This window comes from Phyllobates terribilis, unplaced genomic scaffold (assembly GCF_046119375.1).
Source record: "Phyllobates terribilis strain yellow unplaced genomic scaffold, ASM4611937v1 Scaffold_38__1_contigs__length_12584779, whole genome shotgun sequence".
Classification (NCBI taxonomy): domain Eukaryota; kingdom Metazoa; phylum Chordata; class Amphibia; order Anura; family Dendrobatidae; genus Phyllobates; species Phyllobates terribilis.
The window spans coordinates 1,188,205-1,210,034 of NW_027362798.1; the positions used below are offsets into that span (position 1 = coordinate 1,188,205).

Below are 21,830 nucleotides of genomic sequence, written 5' to 3' on the forward strand. Positions count from 1 at the left end.
AATGAACAAAAAACATTGAATTCAATTCTTTCTGATTTTAGAAACTGCATTAAAGAAGGGGTGCACCGGTCCTGGAGATACTGCAATACCAGGTCAATGCGTGGAGTGGACAGAGCAAGCTCTTTTTCCATCTCCCTGTTCTAAAAATCCATTTAATATATGGTCCCCAGATAGGGGACGTATCAGATATTAAACTGATAAGAACAGATACTACACTTGATCTTAGCCAAAAGGCCGAGAAGCGATAACCAGAATTGGTTTCAAACTACGGAGCCACCCAAGGATCCTGAAAAGTCCATTTGTGGAGATGAGCTCCTGGACTCCCGTTAAGAAGACATGTTGTCAACCTCTAGATCCCTTACATGCCTGCACTTTTCGGCTTGCTGCTGCTGCAATCCACGCGTTTTAGATCTGCCTAACTCCACCTCTTTAAACACAGCACCTTCACCCCCTGCTGTTTCCACCCGCCTCAACACCATTGGAAGGGAGGAGAACCAATTAAGGCGGGGGGTGGGGTGGAACGAGCAGCTGTCTACCCTTAGCAGGAGGGCTCCTGATTACATACCTCTCCTGCTGCTGCTGCTGCTGGCTGTCCAGCAGCAGACTGAAGGTGGCTGCTGCTGTGCACAGGTATATAAAGGCTCAGAGCCTATTATGACACGCGCAGCCAGCGTTCCATTGCCACATTCCATCTACTGCAGGCAGGATACCTGGCTGGCTGAATGTCGCTGAGAAGCTCACAGAGACCGCCATAAGCAACAGTTTAACAGAATGCCACAGACTAATCAACCAAACTTTTTGGGTTGGGTTCTCTTTTATAGTCTGCAGGCATTAAATGAAAGAAGTCAGTGTTCCAGCAGAAGGAGACAACGTTTCAGAAAAGGCATTGTAGCAGACCAAAAAAGAAATTTTAAGCGCAGCAGAGTAACCAGCGCACATACCTGTTAGCTCAGGTGAGTTTAAAAGGCTGCTGTTGATAACAAGGGCATTTGCTAAATAGATGGTGTGTGTGCAACAATATACTGAAAGGTCAATTATATTGTGCAGCTTATCTCACCACCTGTAGTTATTTAGGTGAAAGCTCCAAAATGCTTGCCTAATATGTCTGTTTATCCAAAAGGAAGTAAAAAGGGAGAGCTAGAAAGATAGCATTGCATCACATTACATGGCAATGCAATGCACAGTTGCTGAAGTTGAACCAAAATGAGCTTGTAATCTGGCTTCTGCAACTTTGAACATGAAAAATCCAATGAGGAGAAGAAAAGCAAAGCCAAAGAGTCCATCCCAAAATCCGACAAACAAGCAAAATGAACAAAAAACATTGAATTCAATTCTTTCTGATTTTAGAAACTGCATTAAAGAAGGGGTGCACCGGTCCTGGAGATACTGCAATACCAGGTCAATGCGTGGAGTGGACAGAGCAAGCTCTTTTTCCATCTCCCTGTTCTAAAAATCCATTTAATATATGGTCCCCAGATAGGGGACGTATCAGATGTTAAACTGATAAGAACAGATTTTTTAATTTGGCTATCCCCTGCAGAGGGATAAAACCGTTTATTAAAACTTTAACAAATTACAAGCATAATTACACAAATACCAAACGTTAAAAGACAAATGAAATTTACAAAACAAAAAAATACAAAGATTTTAAATAATTAGGTTCCATTGGTCAACAAGCCATTTTTTGGAAATATGTACATTCTTCTTTTTGTCAATTAAATAATAAGTATACATTTCACATAAACATAAACTTAAAACATCATTCACTGATAAAACATCTTGTTTAAAAATAGCAATGTTGCGCGCTTTCCAGAGAGATGACTTGGCGCAGTTCACTGTCTTCCAAGCCATTGTGTACTGGTCCATTGTGGGGCATTCCATAAGTCCGTATAGCACAGTTTTATATGTAAAGTCCTTGAGGTCTGCCACCCTTTCCAGTAGGGGGAGCAGTCTTCTCCAGAAATCCTTTGCAAAATTACATGTCCATAATAGATGTTCCACCGTTTCCTCGTCTTGGCATCCGGCTCTTGGGCAGATGGCAGACCTCACAAATCCTCTTCTGTATTGGAATGCCCGGCAAGGAAGACAGCGGTGCATGCAACTCCAAGCCAGATCTCTCTGTTCATTAAAAAGATAAAAAACGTTAATCATTTTCCAGATAGACATAGATTTGTCATCATCATATCTGTCAACATTACATATTTCCTCACTTTTACGTATTTCTTTAATTAGTTTCTTACTATTTCTTAATTCCTCTATTTTCTTAGTCCCTAAATTAAAATCGGACACTATTTTCCTTAAAATCTCATAATGCGTCGACAAATTAAAAGCATGGGGCACAGATATATTAACTTCATACCATCCAAACTTTCTCATAAAAAATCCTGTATTAAAACGCATAAAAAAGGACCAATAGTGATTCTTAAAAAGGGCATTAAAACAGTAAACGAACAGATGGATTAAAAGAAACCTATTAAAATCTGGAAAATCTTTACCACCTTTTACTTTTGATTTCATCACGATTTCTCTTTTCAGCTTTTCCATTTTTGAGTTCCAAAAGAAGGTAAAACAGGTTTTGGTTATCTTTTTTAAAACATTAACAGGCGGGGGGAAAACCATGCTAAGATACAATAAAAGAGGTAAAATCACCATCTTTAAAACCAATACTTTACCCTCCATTGTAAGTCTCCTCATGTTCCACATACATATTTTCGTATTTACTTTCTGTGTAACTGTTTCCCAACTATTATAACCATCATTATTTTCAGTGAATGATATACCTAAAATGGAAATGGATTCGGAGACATTAATTGGTACATCACGTAAAATCATCCCCCCAACACTTAAAATGTTACACTTATTAAAATTGATTTTAAAACCAGAAGCTAGGCAAAAGGATTGCACTTGATGGAGAGTGGCCGTAAGTGATGGTGCATCTGTACACAAGACCGCCACGTCATCCATGTAGCCTACAACCTTGGCCTCCAAACCACCGCTTCCAGGCAGAGGGACACCGCATATCTGTTTATTTTGGCGTATTGCACATAACATTGGTTCCAGTGCACAGATAAACAGTAGGGGGGACAGAGGGCATCCCTGTTTCACCCCTGACCGTAAAAATACCTCTTGTGTCTTAAAACCATTCACTAAAATCTTACTTGTACAATCCTTGTAAAATGCTTTAAGCGATAGTAAAAACCCTTCTGGTATGCCCATTTTCTCTAAAACTTTAAAAAGATAAAAGTGTGAGACACGGTCAAATGCTTTTTCAAAATCAATAGATAAAATCGCCATTTTCCCCTTTCTGTCTTTCACATCCTCAATACAGTCTTTCACTAAATTCAGATTGTCCCATATACTGCGCCCCGGCACCCCACACACTTGATTAGAATGAATAACTTTGCTGATGACTTCTTTTAGACGATTTGCACAAATTTTAGCCATTATTTTATAGTCACAATTTAAAAGTGTTATTGGTCTCCAGTTTTCTAATTTTGATTTATCGCCTTTTTTGTATAGGAGGGAGACTTCACCTTTCTTCCAGGAATTTAATAAAACCTTATTATTAAAAACCTCAGTAAACAAATAAAACAAATCATCTTTTAAAATATCATAAAAACATACATAAAATTCTATTGGGATGCCATCAGGACCAGGGACCTTTCCAGTTTTAAAACTTTTAATAGTTTTTAACACTTCTTGTTCCGTTAAAACTTGGGATAAAAACTCTTGGGATGCGGGATCTAAAACAGCTGTTAGTCCTTGCAGCGAATCATCCATTAATTTATTATCTATATTTTTTCCATTAAAAAGATTAGAAAAAAAAACCTCAACTTTACCCAGCATATTTTTTAGATTATTCTCACCATCTATATGGTCAATTATCACTTTTTCTTTTTTATTTTTCCTAAAAAAATATCTGGAACACTTTTCATTTTCTTCTATATGTTGTACTCTAGAACGAAAAATTATCTCTTTTCCTTTTTGTTCTAGCCATTTTGAAATCTCTTCTTTTAAGTTTGAAATATCAACTTGTACATCTATCCCATTGTCTCTGAGCTTAAATAATGTTTGTAGGCGGGTATTTAAAATTCTATATTCTTCATATTTTTCTTTGGCTCTACATATACTCTTTTTAATAAAAAAGTCTTTTATTTTTACTTTCATTCTATCCCACCATACACTCATAGTCTCACTTGTTTTTTTCCCTTTTCTACATTTCCTATAAAACTCAATAAAATCTGATAAAATCTGCGAGTCGGTTAAAAGGGATACGTTCATTTTCCAGCTTTTCTTACCACATTTTTTGTTGTCATTTACTTTTATGGTAAAGGATAAAAGTTTATGGTCTGAAAATATATTAGTTAAAACTTCACATTTGGCAGGTATTGTTTTATCTGAACCAAAAATAAAATCAATCCTAGAGCTACAATTAGAATTGCTCCAAGTGAAACCGGCGTCCTCTGTGCTGTCACTATGACACTCTTTATATATGTCTATCAATTTAGCATCTTTGACTATATCATGTAGCATACCTGAGGTTTTATCGTAGTTCCTGCTTACAGAGCTGGAGCGCCGGTTTTCACCTTTTAAAACACAATTAAAATCCCCTGCTAAGATAAAAGGTTCAGAGTTATTAATAAATAATGGTAAAAGATCAAGCATTTCGGCTCTTTCATTTTTCTCTGGGGATCCATAAAAATTTAAAAACTGCCATCTAATACCATCAATAAAAGCTTTCACTAATAAAATACGACCTGGTAAAATTTCCTGAATAAAATCAATTAAAACGTTCCCTTTAAAAAGTATGGCTACACCCGCTGATCCTGCAGCATTCGATCCGGACCAGACAGATGGCCCACACTTCCACTCATCTTTATATTTTTGATATGACATTTCATGTGGGATATTACATTCTTGCAGAAAAAATACAGATGCAGTAAAACACGTAAAAAAATTAAAAAGAGCAGTTCTTCTCGTGTTAGATTTTATGCCTCTCACGTTGAGGGAAATACCTTTGAGTTCAGCCATCATTAGAAAATGTAGAAATTTTACTTAGGTAACTAAGAGCAACGGATTTACCTGTCCGATGAACCTGATCAGACCACTGGGCTTGCGCCTCCCTCCTCATCTGATAGTATCGTCACGAGAGTCTCCGTGGAGGAGGAAAGATTACCACATTTATATAAACCCGACGCTACACTGGCATAGCTCGGAGGGCTGGCTGGCAGAACCCGCTGGGTCTCCATTGGCTGGCCATGCAGTTCCTCATCAGGTGGGTCCCCGAGGGGTTCCGCCGCCCCTGTTTGACCTGTAGAAGGTCGTCCTATAGGAGGAGGTTGCGCACAAGGCAGAGCCTCTGACTCTTCAGAGGCAGCAAGATCCCGGTCCCCACCTGTAGCAGCGGAGACCGAAACCCCTGAGGGTCCAGCGTCCACGTCCCCTTCTGGAGAAGTGTCCATCTGTTCACCTCCTGCTGCCTCCTCCGAACCACCCTTTTTCTTTTTCTTAGGACCCACCTTTATCCACTCAGCGCCCTCAGCACTAGGAGACCCAGACTGGGCATGGGCTTCTGTGTCGGCCTTTTGCCGGTCCCTTTTGACCTTACCAGTAGTGCCCTTCTGCTCCTTCTCAGCCCTCCTTTTGGACTCCCGCAGGTCCTGCAGCCAGGTTTTGGGATTTGGTATTTTACCTGTCATAGACTCTGGAGACACTTCACTATTTGGTACGCCCTTATTGTCTCCAGAGGCTCCAGGTTGTTGTTCCTCCTCCTGAGGGGTGGTCTGATCTTTTGGTCCTTGGTCGAACGTCTTGGACTTCCCCTTTTGCTCATCTTCCCGAAATCTGTGAGGGCAAGAAAAATAAAAGTGACCTGGAGTCTGGCAAAAACTGCATTTCTTTTCCTTAGGGCATTCTTTTGTCTCATGTTCTTCACTAGCACAATTTCTACATGATACATGACAGTTTTCTTTTGAATGACCATAGCGCCCACAATTTCTGCAATATACTGGCATCCCAGAAAAGAAGAAATCCCCATTTGTTTGCCCAATTTTGAAACGGGCAGGGGGGAGCCGTATACCACCTGGTGTATTTGGATCTCTTGTACACTTCACAAGGAATTTCCACTTAGATGTCCATATGTTATATTCGTTTAATATCTTCCCAATACATTTAACACTTTTAAAATAAATTGCTAGAAATGACATTACTTCTGGAGCAGAAACAAAGGGCGAAAATATTTTTACAATAACCAGTCTTACCTCATCCAGGACGTGCTCAACAATTTGTATCCCTTTCAAAACAGGACTATTTTCAACTTTTTTTAACTTTTCTAGTACATCTCTAAAAATACCTTCTCCGGTGAATGTGATGTCATAGTCACCTCTTCTGGGATAATCCTGGATGGAGAGAATTTCATTCCTTTGTACGCCAAGAAGGTTCCTGAGCACGTCCTGGACTACATACCCTAATTTCCTCATATCCGAGCCACCCGCCGTGAAGTGAACTCGGATAGAGTTTTTTAGCCTTGCATAAAGAGGCACGAGGTTAGGGTCAACCTCCATGGAAAAACGCAACAAGGTTGCAAATTGCAGCCGCTTGCAATCTGCGCTCCCAGTGTTCTTGCAGCGAAAAACACCTGGAAGCTGGGGGATCGCAACTCGTTACCCTGGGACTAAGCCCTCTCCCTAATAGCAGCAAGCAGGTTAAGTCCACCAAAGTGGACGATCCTGCCAGGCCAAGGAGAGGGGTACCCGAGTGCCCTTCAACCACAATCTCCTGCAATAAAGCACTTGATCTTAGCCAAAAGGCCGAGAAGCGATAACCAGAATTGGTTTCAAACTACGGAGCCACCCAAGGATCCTGAAAAGTCCATTTGTGGAGATGAGCTCCTGGACTCCCGTTAAGAAGACATGTTGTCAACCTCTAGATCCCTTACATGCCTGCACTTTTCGGCTTGCTGCTGCTGCAATCCACGCGTTTTAGATCTGCATAACTCCACCTCTTTAAACACAGCACCTTCACCCCCTGCTGTTCCCACCCGCCTCAACACCGTTGGAAGGGAGGAGAACCAATTAAGGCGGGGGGTGGGGTGGAACGAGCAGCTGTCTACCCTTAGCAGGAGGGCTCCTGATTACATACCTCTCCTGCTGCTGCTGCTGCTGGCTGTCCAGCAGCAGACTGAAGGTGGCTGCTGCTGTGCACAGGTATATAAAGGCTCAGAGCCTATTATGACACGCGCAGCCAGCGTTCCATTGCCACATTCCATCTACTGCAGGCAGGATACCTGGCTGGCTGAATGTCGCTGAGAAGCTCACAGAGACCGCCATAAGCAACAGTTTAACAGAATGCCACAGACTAATCAACCAAACTTTTTGGGTTGGGTTCTCTTTTATAGTCTGCAGGCATTAAATGAAAGAAGTCAGTGTTCCAGCAGAAGGAGACAACGTTTCAGAAAAGGCATTGTAGCAAACCAAAAAAGAAATTTTAAGCGCAGCAGAGTAACCAGCGCACATACCTGTTAGCTCAGGTGAGTTTAAAAGGCTGCTGTTGATAACAAGGGCATTTGCTAAATAGATGGTGTGTGTGCAACAATATACTGAAAGGTCAATTATATTGTGCAGCTTATCTCACCACCTGTAGTTATTTAGGTGAAAGCTCCAAAATGCTTGCCTAATATGTCTGTTTATCCAAAAGGAAGTAAAAAGGGAGAGCTAGAAAGATAGCATTGCATCACATTACATGGCAATGCAATGCACAGTTGCTGAAGTTGAACCAAAATGAGCTTGTAATCTGGCTTCTGCAACTTTGAACATGAAAAATCCAATGAGGAGAAGAAAAGCAAAGCCAAAGAGTCCATCCCAAAATCCGACAAACAAGCAAAATGAACAAAAAACATTGAATTCAATTCTTTCTGATTTTAGAAACTGCATTAAAGAAGGGGTGCACCGGTCCTGGAGATACTGCAATACCAGGTCAATGCGTGGAGTGGACAGAGCAAGCTCTTTTTCCATCTCCCTGTTCTAAAAATCCATTTAATATATGGTCCCCAGATAGGGGACGTATCAGATATTAAACTGATAAGAACAGATCAGGTTTCAACATATTTTATTATGTGCGTAAAAGATGGTTTACAATCAAAAACAGCAACACAAACAATACATTAATAAAACACAGAATTCCACCCATAAAAACCCCATATACGATTGGCATCCCTTCTCCCAATACATTTGACATCCCTCAAGTAATAAATATACATCTGACTAAAAGCAATTTTAAGACAATCCTTCACAGAAATAGCATCACGTTTAAAAAGTAAAATATTGCGTGCCTTCCAAAGGGCGTCTTTAAAACAGTTAATCATACACCAACATATACAATACTGTTGAGGGGTCGGACATTTAAAAAGGCCATATAAAACATATTCATGGTTAAAATCTCTTAAACCGCAAGTCCATTTTAAAAGAATCCCAACTTTGTGCCAAAGTTCCTGTGCAAATGGGCAATTCCACATAAGGTGCAAGGTGGTTTCGTCATTAACACATGAGTCTCTGGGGCATTTTGCTCTGGCCACCAGGCCTCTCCTGTGTTGAAACTCTCTGGTGGGGAGGCACTGGTGGACCACCATCCATGCGATGTCCTTATGTCCATTTGCTAAGAATTTCCCGAAGACATTCTTCCAAACTTGCTTCGATCTCTCTTCTGAGAAATTTACTATGGGGGTCACATCTTCATTCCTCCTCAGAAAAGATAAAAGCTTCTTGCGGTCTTTAAAAATGTCCATATTAAAATCACCAAGGCTATAAAATCGAACAGTCTTTTCTAAGATTGATGGTGTTTGGGGGGGCATAGTAAAACAGGGGAATTCAACGACAACTTAAACCATCTTTTAAAAATCATCCCACAAGTATATTTTAAAAAATAACTTAGCGCACTATTACCATTAAAATGTTTGAAACAAAAGCAGAAATAATTTAAATACAAATAAATATGTAAGTCGGGGACATCCCTTCCGCCGTTCATTTTATTCTTCCTCATTATTTCCCGCCTTAATTTTTCCATTTTGGAGTTCCATAAAAACATAAAGATCATCCTAGTCATTTTTTTAATTAAAACATCAGAGGGGGGGTACACCATAGCTATATACAGTATGAGGGGTAACAACACTGATTTTATAATTAAAATTTTCCCCTCCATTGTTAGGGACCTCAAACCCCAAAATGATATTTTCTTTGACATTTTTTCTATGACATTCTCCCAGCTTTGAGTTCCCACATTCTCCTCGTTAAAAACAACTCCAAGAATTTTTACATTGTCTCGTTTTATAGTGAGCTGCGGGAGTTGGGCGGTGTCCCAGGATCCCAAAGTCAGACATTCAGATTTATTTAAATTAAGTTTAAACCCGGATGCCTGGGAAAAAAATTCAATGCGCAACACCGCCCTCCGGAGGGAAGCAGGGTCCACGCACACAACCGTCACGTCATCCATGTAGCCAAAGACTCTCACATCACTGCCACCTCCGCCAGGAACAGGAACCCCTCTAATCACTTTGTCTTTCCTTATTGCGCTCAGCAGGGGCTCCATGGCGCAGATGAACAGGATGGGCGACAAGGGGCATCCCTGCTTCACTCCGGACTCAAGGGGAACTCCATCTGTTAAAAAGCCATTAAGAGAAATTTGACTAAAACAATTTTTATATAAAATCTTAATACAATTTAAAAGCATATTAGGGATACCCATTCTTTTTAAAACTCTAAAAAGAAATCTATGAGAGACTCTATCGAAAGCTTTTTCAAAATCTAGGGCTAAAAGAGCTACATTTTGACCCCGGTCTCTGGAATACCAAATTACATCCCTTAATACGTTTAAAACCTCTGAAATACTTCTGCCTGGTACACTACAAACCTGCTCAGGCTGGATTAGTTTGGCAATGACATTCCTGAGCCGGTTTGCAACCACCTTAGCAAGTACCTTGTAATCAACGTTTAGGAGAGTTATGGGTCTCCAATTCGCTAGAGCACTGCGATCACCTTTTTTATATATCAAAGACACCACTCCTCTCCTCCACGAAAATGGCAACTGTTCAGAAATAAAAACTTCTTTAAAAAGCATAAAAAGGTCCTCTTTTAAAATGTCCCAAAAAGTAAGGTAAAATTCTACAGGTAGTCCGTCACACCCAGGTGCTTTACCCTTAGAGAAACTTTTAAAAACATAAAATAATTCCTCTAAAACAATATCGCGTTCTAAAAACTCCTGGTCTGTAAAATTTAACTTAAAATCGAGATCATTAAGAGCATCAGATAAAAAGGACTCATCTATACACTTTTTACTAAAAAGATGCTTATAAAAGTTAAAAGTAGCATTCAACATTCCCTGCATAGATGTTTCACCCTCTAGATTTGTGATCACTTCTCTTTTATCCATGACTTTTTTGAAGAAGAAGCGAGAGCACTTCTCCCCCTCCTCCAAGTGCTGCACTCTAGAGTTAAAAATAATCTCTTTCCCCTTTGTGTCTATGCAGTTCTGAAGTTCTGAATTTCAGTTTTTAGGCTAGCAATATCATCTCCCACCTCCACCCCTAGCTCTTTGAATTTAAAAAGTGTTTGTAGTTTGGTGTTAAGATCACTAAAACATCTTTTTTTCTCTCTAGCTTTACGTCTCCCTGCTTTTATAAAAAACATTCTGACTTTTTTTTTCAAATTTTCCCACCAGGTTACCATAGGGGCATCAGAAGGTTTTTGTCGCCGCCAGGCTTGATAGGCTTTACCAAAGTCTTGTCGAATCAGAGGGTCCTCCAGCAGGTAAGTACTTAGACGCCAGAGGCCCCTGTTGACCCTCTGTTCATCCCGGTATTCTAGGTGCACCTCCAAGCCCTTATGGTCAGAAAATATATTTGATGTTAAAACACATTTTACAGGGTTAAAGTCATCTGATAGGAAAATAAAATCGATCCTGGAGGACACCCCTCTTCCGGACCACGTATAACCAGGGTCCGTCGGCAGGAGTGACCTCCACGCATCGCATAATTTAAAATCAGTTATAAAATCTTTCAATAGATGACATGACTTATCCAATTTGCGTAAAGGGTCACCCCCCGCTCGTTGTTCACTAGCACAAAGACAATTAAAATCACCCCCTACGATCAGGGGAGATGACCCAGTACAGTACAATGGCAATATCCCAAATAAATTAATTCTCTCTTGCTTATCAGGGGGAGCATAAATATTCATTACACGTAGGGTAAAACCATTAAATTTAAAATGCACTAAAACCACTCTGCCTGGTACTATTTCTGTGACAGCATTTACAGTAATATTTCTCCCACGACAGAGGAAGCCCACCCCCGCTGACTTGTTGTCATTGGAGCCAGACCAGATGGAGGGCCCCAGTCTCCAATCTGTCTTGATGTCATTATAATTTAGTGCATGTTGTATCCCGCATTCCTGTAATAAACAAATGTCAAAGTCAGCGGTTTCTAAATACTTGAATAGAGCAGCCCTACGAACTGGGCTCTTTAATGACCTCACATTCAGTGAGACAAGTCTTGATGTCGGCATTCATAGGTCAGGGTGGTGGATCTTCCATGAGGACACCTGACTCAAAGCCCTGTATGTCAAATTGCTCCAGGACATCCGGGCTAGAGGACCCAAACGACTCGATATTCTGTGAGCCGGCGGTTGCCCCCTCGTAGGTCACGGTTCCCAGCCACATTCCAGGAGACACTGGGGCTTCGACATTCCGTCTCTTTTTCGGGGCAGACTCCACTAGGTCACTGGTGCAGTCCTCCTCTTCCTCCACCTCCTCCAGGGGGAGAGACTGGTCCATCAGGATAAGATCACCAACACCGATTCCCTGATGTTCGCCACCTAGAAGCAAAGCCCCCTCATCTGGCTGGCTAATCGCCCTGGAAGATCCTGAGGCCATCGCTGCGTGGTCCCCTGTAGCCAACCGCACAGGGGCACCACCCTCCAGCCCAACAGGATCGGTATCGGGAACCATCGACACGGAGGATACCCTCCCAGAAGGAGGACCCCTCCGCTCCGGTCCATGCGAGGTCCGCCCATCGTTAAGGGACTTCAATGCAGGGGCCGCCCCAGAGGGGCCTCCGGTTCCCTGCTCCATCCCAGCCTTCTCGCCCTTCGAACCGCCCTCCGACGCCGGCCCGCCAGTGAAGACCGGCGGGCGCATCGGCTCAGCTGCAGAAGATGCAGCTTCTGCGTAGGTCCTGGTCCTGGTCCTGTTGGGGCATCCTCGGAACATGTGCCCCGCCTCACCACAAAGATTGCATTTCCTCCCAGCGGGACAGTCCTTCATTAAATGTCCGTAACAGCTGCAATTATTGCAGCGGTCTACTTTCCTGCCTGTGCAGGACGTTTGGGTATGACCCATTTGTCCACAGTTCCTGCAACATACTGGCATTCCAGGGTAAAATAAGTAGCCTCTGCTCTTACCGATCACAAATGTTGAGGGAGGGTGTAGCATTCCTCCCACTCCGCTTGGGTCCCTCTTTAGACGGGCCATTTACCTCCTCTTGCCGCACCAGAAGCCTACCGCGTTCTTCACAGTGCCCAGGTATCTCAGATCGTCACAATAACGGATAAGGTAGGTCGAGATGTCTGCAGCTTCCACAAAGGGGTTCGGGAAATGCACCACGATAGGGATCTCGTCATAGGCATACAAGAGACAAAAGGTTAGTCCATCCAATTCATCCAAGTAGTTTTTCTCATTTACCTTTTGTACGAGTTGGTGACAGCATCCCTGGCTCTTGAAGGTGATGGTGTAAGTCCCCTTGTACTCATTGTCCTGGAAGCAGAATATGTCTTCCCGCCGAAACTCCAGAACTCCAAGCAGAATCCTATGGCAGATGTAATCCAAATTCTTCTCCGTCCTCGATCCTGCTCCAACTTCAATCCTCACGGTGTTCCGCATCCGGGCATCACCCGATGAATATGTGAGCGTTGCCGGCATCCTTCACTCAGGAACGTACCGACTCTTCTCTCTGAAAGGCGCAAGCCTTCATGGGATCCCTTCCCGTTGCTCCCGGACTAATCCTTCCTCCCAATAGCAGCAGGGGGGTTAAGTCCCTCCGAAAAGGAACGATCCCCCCAGGCCGAGAGAAAGGGTACCAAGAGCACCTCACAGGCAAGACCACACAGGTAAACCTGATAGATCGTGCCAAAAGGCCGAGAAGCGATAACCAGAATTGGTTTCAAACTACGGAGCCACCCAAGGATCCTGAAAAGTCCATTTGTGGAGATGAGCTCCTGGACTCCCGTTAAGAAGACATGTTGTCAACCTCTAGATCCCTTACATGCCTGCACTTTTCGGCTTGCTGCTGCTGCAATCCACGCGTTTTAGATCTGCATAACTCCACCTCTTTAAACACAGCACCTTCACCCCCTGCTGTTCCCACCCGCCTCAACACCGTTGGAAGGGAGGAGAACCAATTAAGGCGGGGGGTGGGGTGGAACGAGCAGCTGTCTACCCTTAGCAGGAGGGCTCCTGATTACATACCTCTCCTGCTGCTGCTGCTGCTGGCTGTCCAGCAGCAGACTGAAGGTGGCTGCTGCTGTGCACAGGTATATAAAGGCTCAGAGCCTATTATGACACGCGCAGCCAGCGTTCCATTGCCACATTCCATCTACTGCAGGCAGGATACCTGGCTGGCTGAATGTCGCTGAGAAGCTCACAGAGACCGCCATAAGCAACAGTTTAACAGAATGCCACAGACTAATCAACCAAACTTTTTGGGTTGGGTTCTCTTTTATAGTCTGCAGGCATTAAATGAAAGAAGTCAGTGTTCCAGCAGAAGGAGACAACGTTTCAGAAAAGGCATTGTAGCAAACCAAAAAAGAAATTTTAAGCGCAGCAGAGTAACCAGCGCACATACCTGTTAGCTCAGGTGAGTTTAAAAGGCTGCTGTTGATAACAAGGGCATTTGCTAAATAGATGGTGTGTGTGCAACAATATACTGAAAGGTCAATTATATTGTGCAGCTTATCTCACCACCTGTAGTTATTTAGGTGAAAGCTCCAAAATGCTTGCCTAATATGTCTGTTTATCCAAAAGGAAGTAAAAAGGGAGAGCTAGAAAGATAGCATTGCATCACATTACATGGCAATGCAATGCACAGTTGCTGAAGTTGAACCAAAATGAGCTTGTAATCTGGCTTCTGCAACTTTGAACATGAAAAATCCAATGAGGAGAAGAAAAGCAAAGCCAAAGAGTCCATCCCAAAATCCGACAAACAAGCAAAATGAACAAAAAACATTGAATTCAATTCTTTCTGATTTTAGAAACTGCATTAAAGAAGGGGTGCACCGGTCCTGGAGATACTGCAATACCAGGTCAATGCGTGGAGTGGACAGAGCAAGCTCTTTTTCCATCTCCCTGTTCTAAAAATCCATTTAATATATGGTCCCCAGATAGGGGACGTATCAGATATTAAACTGATAAGAACAGATACTACACTTGATCTTAGCCAAAAGGCCGAGAAGCGATAACCAGAATTGGTTTCAAACTACGGAGCCACCCAAGGATCCTGAAAAGTCCATTTGTGGAGATGAGCTCCTGGACTCCCGTTAAGAAGACATGTTGTCAACCTCTAGATCCCTTACATGCCTGCACTTTTCGGCTTGCTGCTGCTGCAATCCACGCGTTTTAGATCTGCATAACTCCACCTCTTTAAACACAGCACCTTCACCCCCTGCTGTTCCCACCCGCCTCAACACCGTTGGAAGGGAGGAGAACCAATTAAGGCGGGGGGTGGGGTGGAACGAGCAGCTGTCTACCCTTAGCAGGAGGGCTCCTGATTACATACCTCTCCTGCTGCTGCTGCTGCTGGCTGTCCAGCAGCAGACTGAAGGTGGCTGCTGCTGTGCACAGGTATATAAAGGCTCAGAGCCTATTATGACACGCGCAGCCAGCGTTCCATTGCCACATTCCATCTACTGCAGGCAGGATACCTGGCTGGCTGAATGTCGCTGAGAAGCTCACAGAGACCGCCATAAGCAACAGTTTAACAGAATGCCACAGACTAATCAACCAAACTTTTTGGGTTGGGTTCTCTTTTATAGTCTGCAGGCATTAAATGAAAGAAGTCAGTGTTCCAGCAGAAGGAGACAACGTTTCAGAAAAGGCATTGTAGCAAACCAAAAAAGAAATTTTAAGCGCAGCAGAGTAACCAGCGCACATACCTGTTAGCTCAGGTGAGTTTAAAAGGCTGCTGTTGATAACAAGGGCATTTGCTAAATAGATGGTGTGTGTGCAACAATATACTGAAAGGTCAATTATATTGTGCAGCTTATCTCACCACCTGTAGTTATTTAGGTGAAAGCTCCAAAATGCTTGCCTAATATGTCTGTTTATCCAAAAGGAAGTAAAAAGGGAGAGCTAGAAAGATAGCATTGCATCACATTACATGGCAATGCAATGCACAGTTGCTGAAGTTGAACCAAAATGAGCTTGTAATCTGGCTTCTGCAACTTTGAACATGAAAAATCCAATGAGGAGAAGAAAAGCAAAGCCAAAGAGTCCATCCCAAAATCCGACAAACAAGCAAAATGAACAAAAAACATTGAATTCAATTCTTTCTGATTTTAGAAACTGCATTAAAGAAGGGGTGCACCGGTCCTGGAGATACTGCAATACCAGGTCAATGCGTGGAGTGGACAGAGCAAGCTCTTTTTCTATCTCCCTGTTCTAAAAATCCATTTAATATATGGTCCCCAGATAGGGGACGTATCAGATATTAAACTGATAAGAACAGATACTACACTTGATCTTAGCCAAAAGGCCGAGAAGCGATAACCAGAATTGGTTTCAAACTACGGAGCCACCCAAGGATCCTGAAAAGTCCATTTGTGGAGATGAGCTCCTGGACTCCCGTTAAGAAGACATGTTGTCAACCTCTAGATCCCTTACATGCCTGCACTTTTCGGCTTGCTGCTGCTGCAATCCACGCGTTTTAGATCTGCATAACTCCACCTCTTTAAACACAGCACCTTCACCCCCTGCTGTTCCCACCCGCCTCAACACCGTTGGAAGGGAGGAGAACCAATTAAGGCGGGGGGTGGGGTGGAACGAGCAGCTGTCTACCCTTAGCAGGAGGGCTCCTGATTACATACCTCTCCTGCTGCTGCTGCTGCTGGCTGTCCAGCAGCAGACTGAAGGTGGCTGCTGCTGTGCACAGGTATATAAAGGCTCAGAGCCTATTATGACACGCGCAGCCAGCGTTCCATTGCCACATTCCATCTACTGCAGGCAGGATACCTGGCTGGCTGAATGTCGCTGAGAAGCTCACAGAGACCGCCATAAGCAACAGTTTAACAGAATGCCACAGACTAATCAACCAAACTTTTTGGGTTGGGTTCTCTTTTATAGTCTGCAGGCATTAAATGAAAGAAGTCAGTGTTCCAGCAGAAGGAGACAACGTTTCAGAAAAGGCATTGTAGCAAACCAAAAAAGAAATTTTAAGCGCAGCAGAGTAACCAGCGCACATACCTGTTAGCTCAGGTGAGTTTAAAAGGCTGCTGTTGATAACAAGGGCATTTGCTAAATAGATGGTGTGTGTGCAACAATATACTGAAAGGTCAATTATATTGTGCAGCTTATCTCACCACCTGTAGTTATTTAGGTGAAAGCTCCAAAATGCTTGCCTAATATGTCTGTTTATCCAAAAGGAAGTAAAAAGGGAGAGCTAGAAAGATAGCATTGCATCACATTACATGGCAATGCAATGCACAGTTGCTGAAGTTGAACCAAAATGAGCTTGTAATCTGGCTTCTGCAACTTTGAACATGAAAAATCCAATGAGGAGAAGAAAAGCAAAGCCAAAGAGTCCATCCCAAAATCCGACAAACAAGCAAAATGAACAAAAAACATTGAATTCAATTCTTTCTGATTTTAGAAACTGCATTAAAGAAGGGGTGCACCGGTCCTGGAGATACTGCAATACCAGGTCAATGCGTGGAGTGGACAGAGCAAGCTCTTTTTCCATCTCCCTGTTCTAAAAATCCATTTAATATATGGTCCCCAGATAGGGGACGTATCAGATATTAAACTGATAAGAACAGATACTACACTTGATCTTAGCCAAAAGGCCGAGAAGCGATAACCAGAATTGGTTTCAAACTATGGAGCCACCCAAGGATCCTGAAAAGTCCATTTGTGGAGATGAGCTCCTGGACTCCCGTTAAGAAGACATGTTGTCAACCTCTAGATCCCTTACATGCCTGCACTTTTCGGCTTGCTGCTGCTGCAATCCACGCGTTTTAGATCTGCATAACTCCACCTCTTTAAACACAGCACCTTCACCCCCTGCTGTTCCCACCCGCCTCAACACCGTTGGAAGGGAGGAGAACCAATTAAGGCGGGGGGTGGGGTGGAACGAGCAGCTGTCTACCCTTAGCAGGAGGGCTCCTGATTACATACCTCTCCTGCTGCTGCTGCTGGCTGTCCAGCAGCAGACTGAAGGTGGCTGCTGCTGTGCACAGGTATATAAAGGCTCAGAGCCTATTATGACACGCGCAGCCAGCGTTCCATTGCCACATTCCATCTACTGCAGGCAGGATACCTGGCTGGCTGAATGTCGCTGAGAAGCTCACAGAGACCGCCATAAGCAACAGTTTAACAGAATGCCACAGACTAATCAACCAAACTTTTTGGGTTGGGTTCTCTTTTATAGTCTGCAGGCATTAAATGAAAGAAGTCAGTGTTCCAGCAGAAGGAGACAACGTTTCAGAAAAGGCATTGTAGCAAACCAAAAAAGAAATTTTAAGCGCAGCAGAGTAACCAGCGCACATACCTGTTAGCTCAGGTGAGTTTAAAAGGCTGCTGTTGATAACAAGGGCATTTGCTAAATAGATGGTGTGTGTGCAACAATATACTGAAAGGTCAATTATATTGTGCAGCTTATCTCACCACCTGTAGTTATTTAGGTGAAAGCTCCAAAATGCTTGCCTAATATGTCTGTTTATCCAAAAGGAAGTAAAAAGGGAGAGCTAGAAAGATAGCATTGCATCACATTACATGGCAATGCAATGCACAGTTGCTGAAGTTGAACCAAAATGAGCTTGTAATCTGGCTTCTGCAACTTTGAACATGAAAAATCCAATGAGGAGAAGAAAAGCAAAGCCAAAGAGTCCATCCCAAAATCCGACAAACAAGCAAAATGAACAAAAAACATTGAATTCAATTCTTTCTGATTTTAGAAACTGCATTAAAGAAGGGGTGCACCGGTCCTGGAGATACTGCAATACCAGGTCAATGCGTGGAGTGGACAGAGCAAGCTCTTTTTCCATCTCCCTGTTCTAAAAATCCATTTAATATATGGTCCCCAGATAGGGGACGTATCAGATATTAAACTGATAAGAACAGATACTACACTTGATCTTAGCCAAAAGGCCGAGAAGCGATAACCAGAATTGGTTTCAAACTACGGAGCCACCCAAGGATCCTGAAAAGTCCATTTGTGGAGATGAGCTCCTGGACTCCCGTTAAGAAGACGTGTTGTCAACCTCTAGATCCCTTACATGCCTGCACTTTTCGGCTTGCTGCTGCTGCAATCCACGCGTTTTAGATCTGCATAACTCCACCTCTTTAAACACAGCACCTTCACCCCCTGCTGTTCCCACCCGCCTCAACACCGTTGGAAGGGAGGAGAACCAATTAAGGCGGGGGGTGGGGTGGAACGAGCAGCTGTCTACCCTTAGCAGGAGGGCTCCTGATTACATACCTCTCCTGCTGCTGCTGCTGCTGGCTGTCCAGCAGCAGACTGAAGGTGGCTGCTGCTGTGCACAGGTATATAAAGGCTCAGAGCCTATTATGACACGCGCAGCCAGCGTTCCATTGCCACATTCCATCTACTGCAGGCAGGATACCTGGCTGGCTGAATGTCGCTGAGAAGCTCACAGAGACCGCCATAAGCAACAGTTTAACAGAATGCCACAGACTAATCAACCAAACTTTTTGGGTTGGGTTCTCTTTTATAGTCTGCAGGCATTAAATGAAAGAAGTCAGTGTTCCAGCAGAAGGAGACAACGTTTCAGAAAAGGCATTGTAGCAAACCAAAAAAGAAATTTTAAGCGCAGCAGAGTAACCAGCGCACATACCTGTTAGCTCAGGTGAGTTTAAAAGGCTGCTGTTGATAACAAGGGCATTTGCTAAATAGATGGTGTGTGTGCAACAATATACTGAAAGGTCAATTATATTGTGCAGCTTATCTCACCACCTGTAGTTATTTAGGTGAAAGCTCCAAAATGCTTGCCTAATATGTCTGTTTATCCAAAAGGAAGTAAAAAGGGAGAGCTAGAAAGATAGCATTGCATCACATTACATGGCAATGCAATGCACAGTTGCTGAAGTTGAACCAAAATGAGCTTGTAATCTGGCTTCTGCAACTTTGAACATGAAAAATCCAATGAGGAGAAGAAAAGCAAAGCCAAAGAGTCCATCCCAAAATCCGACAAACAAGCAAAATGAACAAAAAACATTGAATTCAATTCTTTCTGATTTTAGAAACTGCATTAAAGAAGGGGTGCACCGGTCCTGGAGATACTGCAATACCAGGTCAATGCGTGGAGTGGACAGAGCAAGCTCTTTTTCCATCTCCCTGTTCTAAAAATCCATTTAATATATGGTCCCCAGATAGGGGACGTATCAGATATTAAACTGATAAGAACAGATACTACACTTGATCTTAGCCAAAAGGCCGAGAAGCGATAACCAGAATTGGTTTCAAACTACGGAGCCACCCAAGGATCCTGAAAAGTCCATTTGTGGAGATGAGCTCCTGGACTCCCGTTAAGAAGACATGTTGTCAACCTCTAGATCCCTTACATGCCTGCACTTTTCGGCTTGCTGCTGCTGCAATCCACGCGTTTTAGATCTGCATAACTCCACCTCTTTAAACACAGCACCTTCACCCCCTGCTGTTCCCACCCGCCTCAACACCGTTGGAAGGGAGGAGAACCAATTAAGGCGGGGGGTGGGGTGGAACGAGCAGCTGTCTACCCTTAGCAGGAGGGCTCCTGATTACATACCTCTCCTGCTGCTGCTGCTGCTGGCTGTCCAGCAGCAGACTGAAGGTGGCTGCTGCTGTGCACAGGTATATAAAGGCTCAGAGCCTATTATGACACGCGCAGCCAGCGTTCCATTGCCACATTCCATCTACTGCAGGCAGGATACCTGGCTGGCTGAATGTCGCTGAGAAGCTCACAGAGACCGCCATAAGCAACAGTTTAACAGAATGCCACAGACTAATCAACCAAACTTTTTGGGTTGGGTTCTCTTTTATAGTCTGCAGGCATTAAATGAAAGAAGTCAGTGTTCCAGCAGAAGGAGACAACGTTTCAGAAAAGGCATTGTAGCAAACCAAAAAAGAAATTTTAAGCGCAGCAGAGTAACCAGCGCACATACCTGTTAGCTCAGGTGAGTTTAAAAGGCTGCTGTTGATAACAAGGGCATTTGCTAAATAGATGGTGTGTGTGCAACAATATACTGAAAGGTCAATTATATTGTGCAGCTTATCTCACCACCTGTAGTTATTTAGGTGAAAGCTCCAAAATGCTTGCCTAATATGTCTGTTTATCCAAAAGGAAGTAAAAAGGGAGAGCTAGAAAGATAGCATTGCATCACATTACATGGCAATGCAATGCACAGTTGCTGAAGTTGAACCAAAATGAGCTTGTAATCTGGCTTCTGCAACTTTGAACATGAAAAATCCAATGAGGAGAAGAAAAGCAAAGCCAAAGAGTCCATCCCAAAATCCGACAAACAAGCAAAATGAACAAAAAACATTGAATTCAATTCTTTCTGATTTTAGAAACTGCATTAAAGAAGGGGTGCACCGGTCCTGGAGATACTGCAATACCAGGTCAATGCGTGGAGTGGACAGAGCAAGCTCTTTTTCCATCTCCCTGTTCTAAAAATCCATTTAATATATGGTCCCCAGATAGGGGACGTATCAGATATTAAACTGATAAGAACAGATACTACACTTGATCTTAGCCAAAAGGCCGAGAAGCGATAACCAGAATTGGTTTCAAACTACGGAGCCACCCAAGGATCCTGAAAAGTCCATTTGTGGAGATGAGCTCCTGGACTCCCGTTAAGAAGACATGTTGTCAACCTCTAGATCCCTTACATGCCTGCACTTTTCGGCTTGCTGCTGCTGCAATCCACGCGTTTTAGATCTGCATAACTCCACCTCTTTAAACACAGCACCTTCACCCCCTGCTGTTCCCACCCGCCTCAACACCGTTGGAAGGGAGGAGAACCAATTAAGGCGGGGGGTGGGGTGGAACGAGCAGCTGTCTACCCTTAGCAGGAGGGCTCCTGATTACATACCTCTCCTGCTGCTGCTGCTGCTGGCTGTCCAGCAGCAGACTGAAGGTGGCTGCTGCTGTGCACAGGTATATAAAGGCTCAGAGCCTATTATGACACGCGCAGCCAGCGTTCCATTGCCACATTCCATCTACTGCAGGCAGGATACCTGGCTGGCTGAATGTCGCTGAGAAGCTCACAGAGACCGCCATAAGCAACAGTTTAACAGAATGCCACAGACTAATCAACCAAACTTTTTGGGTTGGGTTCTCTTTTATAGTCTGCAGGCATTAAATGAAAGAAGTCAGTGTTCCAGCAGAAGGAGACAACGTTTCAGAAAAGGCATTGTAGCAAACCAAAAAAGAAATTTTAAGCGCAGCAGAGTAACCAGCGCACATACCTGTTAGCTCAGGTGAGTTTAAAAGGCTGCTGTTGATAACAAGGGCATTTGCTAAATAGATGGTGTGTGTGCAACAATATACTGAAAGGTCAATTATATTGTGCAGCTT

The 21,830-nt window shown here is 43.4% G+C and overlaps 9 non-coding genes across 9 annotated transcripts; all 9 read right to left on the reverse strand.

Moving 5' to 3' along the window:
- Nucleotides 1-55: 55 nt before the first annotated feature.
- Nucleotides 56-246, reverse strand: LOC141183407 (U2 spliceosomal RNA). The gene has a single exon (XR_012258372.1). It is a non-coding gene; the product is annotated as a U2 spliceosomal RNA (small nuclear RNA).
- A 1,115-nt stretch (nt 247-1,361) lies between these two features.
- On the reverse strand, nt 1,362-1,546 carry LOC141183298 (U2 spliceosomal RNA). The gene has a single exon (XR_012258288.1). It is a non-coding gene; the product is annotated as a U2 spliceosomal RNA (small nuclear RNA).
- A 6,390-nt stretch (nt 1,547-7,936) lies between these two features.
- LOC141183389 (U2 spliceosomal RNA) lies at nt 7,937-8,126 on the reverse strand. Its single transcript, XR_012258357.1, has one exon. It is a non-coding gene; the product is annotated as a U2 spliceosomal RNA (small nuclear RNA).
- Nucleotides 8,127-14,308: 6,182 nt separating this feature from the next.
- Nucleotides 14,309-14,499, reverse strand: LOC141183419 (U2 spliceosomal RNA). The gene has a single exon (XR_012258381.1). It is a non-coding gene; the product is annotated as a U2 spliceosomal RNA (small nuclear RNA).
- A 1,115-nt stretch (nt 14,500-15,614) lies between these two features.
- Nucleotides 15,615-15,805, reverse strand: LOC141183181 (U2 spliceosomal RNA). Its single transcript, XR_012258183.1, has one exon. It is a non-coding gene; the product is annotated as a U2 spliceosomal RNA (small nuclear RNA).
- A 1,115-nt stretch (nt 15,806-16,920) lies between these two features.
- LOC141183431 (U2 spliceosomal RNA) lies at nt 16,921-17,111 on the reverse strand. The gene has a single exon (XR_012258388.1). It is a non-coding gene; the product is annotated as a U2 spliceosomal RNA (small nuclear RNA).
- A 1,112-nt stretch (nt 17,112-18,223) lies between these two features.
- LOC141183443 (U2 spliceosomal RNA) lies at nt 18,224-18,414 on the reverse strand. Its single transcript, XR_012258396.1, has one exon. It is a non-coding gene; the product is annotated as a U2 spliceosomal RNA (small nuclear RNA).
- Nucleotides 18,415-19,529: 1,115 nt separating this feature from the next.
- Nucleotides 19,530-19,720, reverse strand: LOC141183457 (U2 spliceosomal RNA). Its single transcript, XR_012258402.1, has one exon. It is a non-coding gene; the product is annotated as a U2 spliceosomal RNA (small nuclear RNA).
- Nucleotides 19,721-20,835: 1,115 nt separating this feature from the next.
- LOC141183469 (U2 spliceosomal RNA) lies at nt 20,836-21,026 on the reverse strand. The gene has a single exon (XR_012258407.1). It is a non-coding gene; the product is annotated as a U2 spliceosomal RNA (small nuclear RNA).
- Nucleotides 21,027-21,830: the final 804 nt, after the last annotated feature.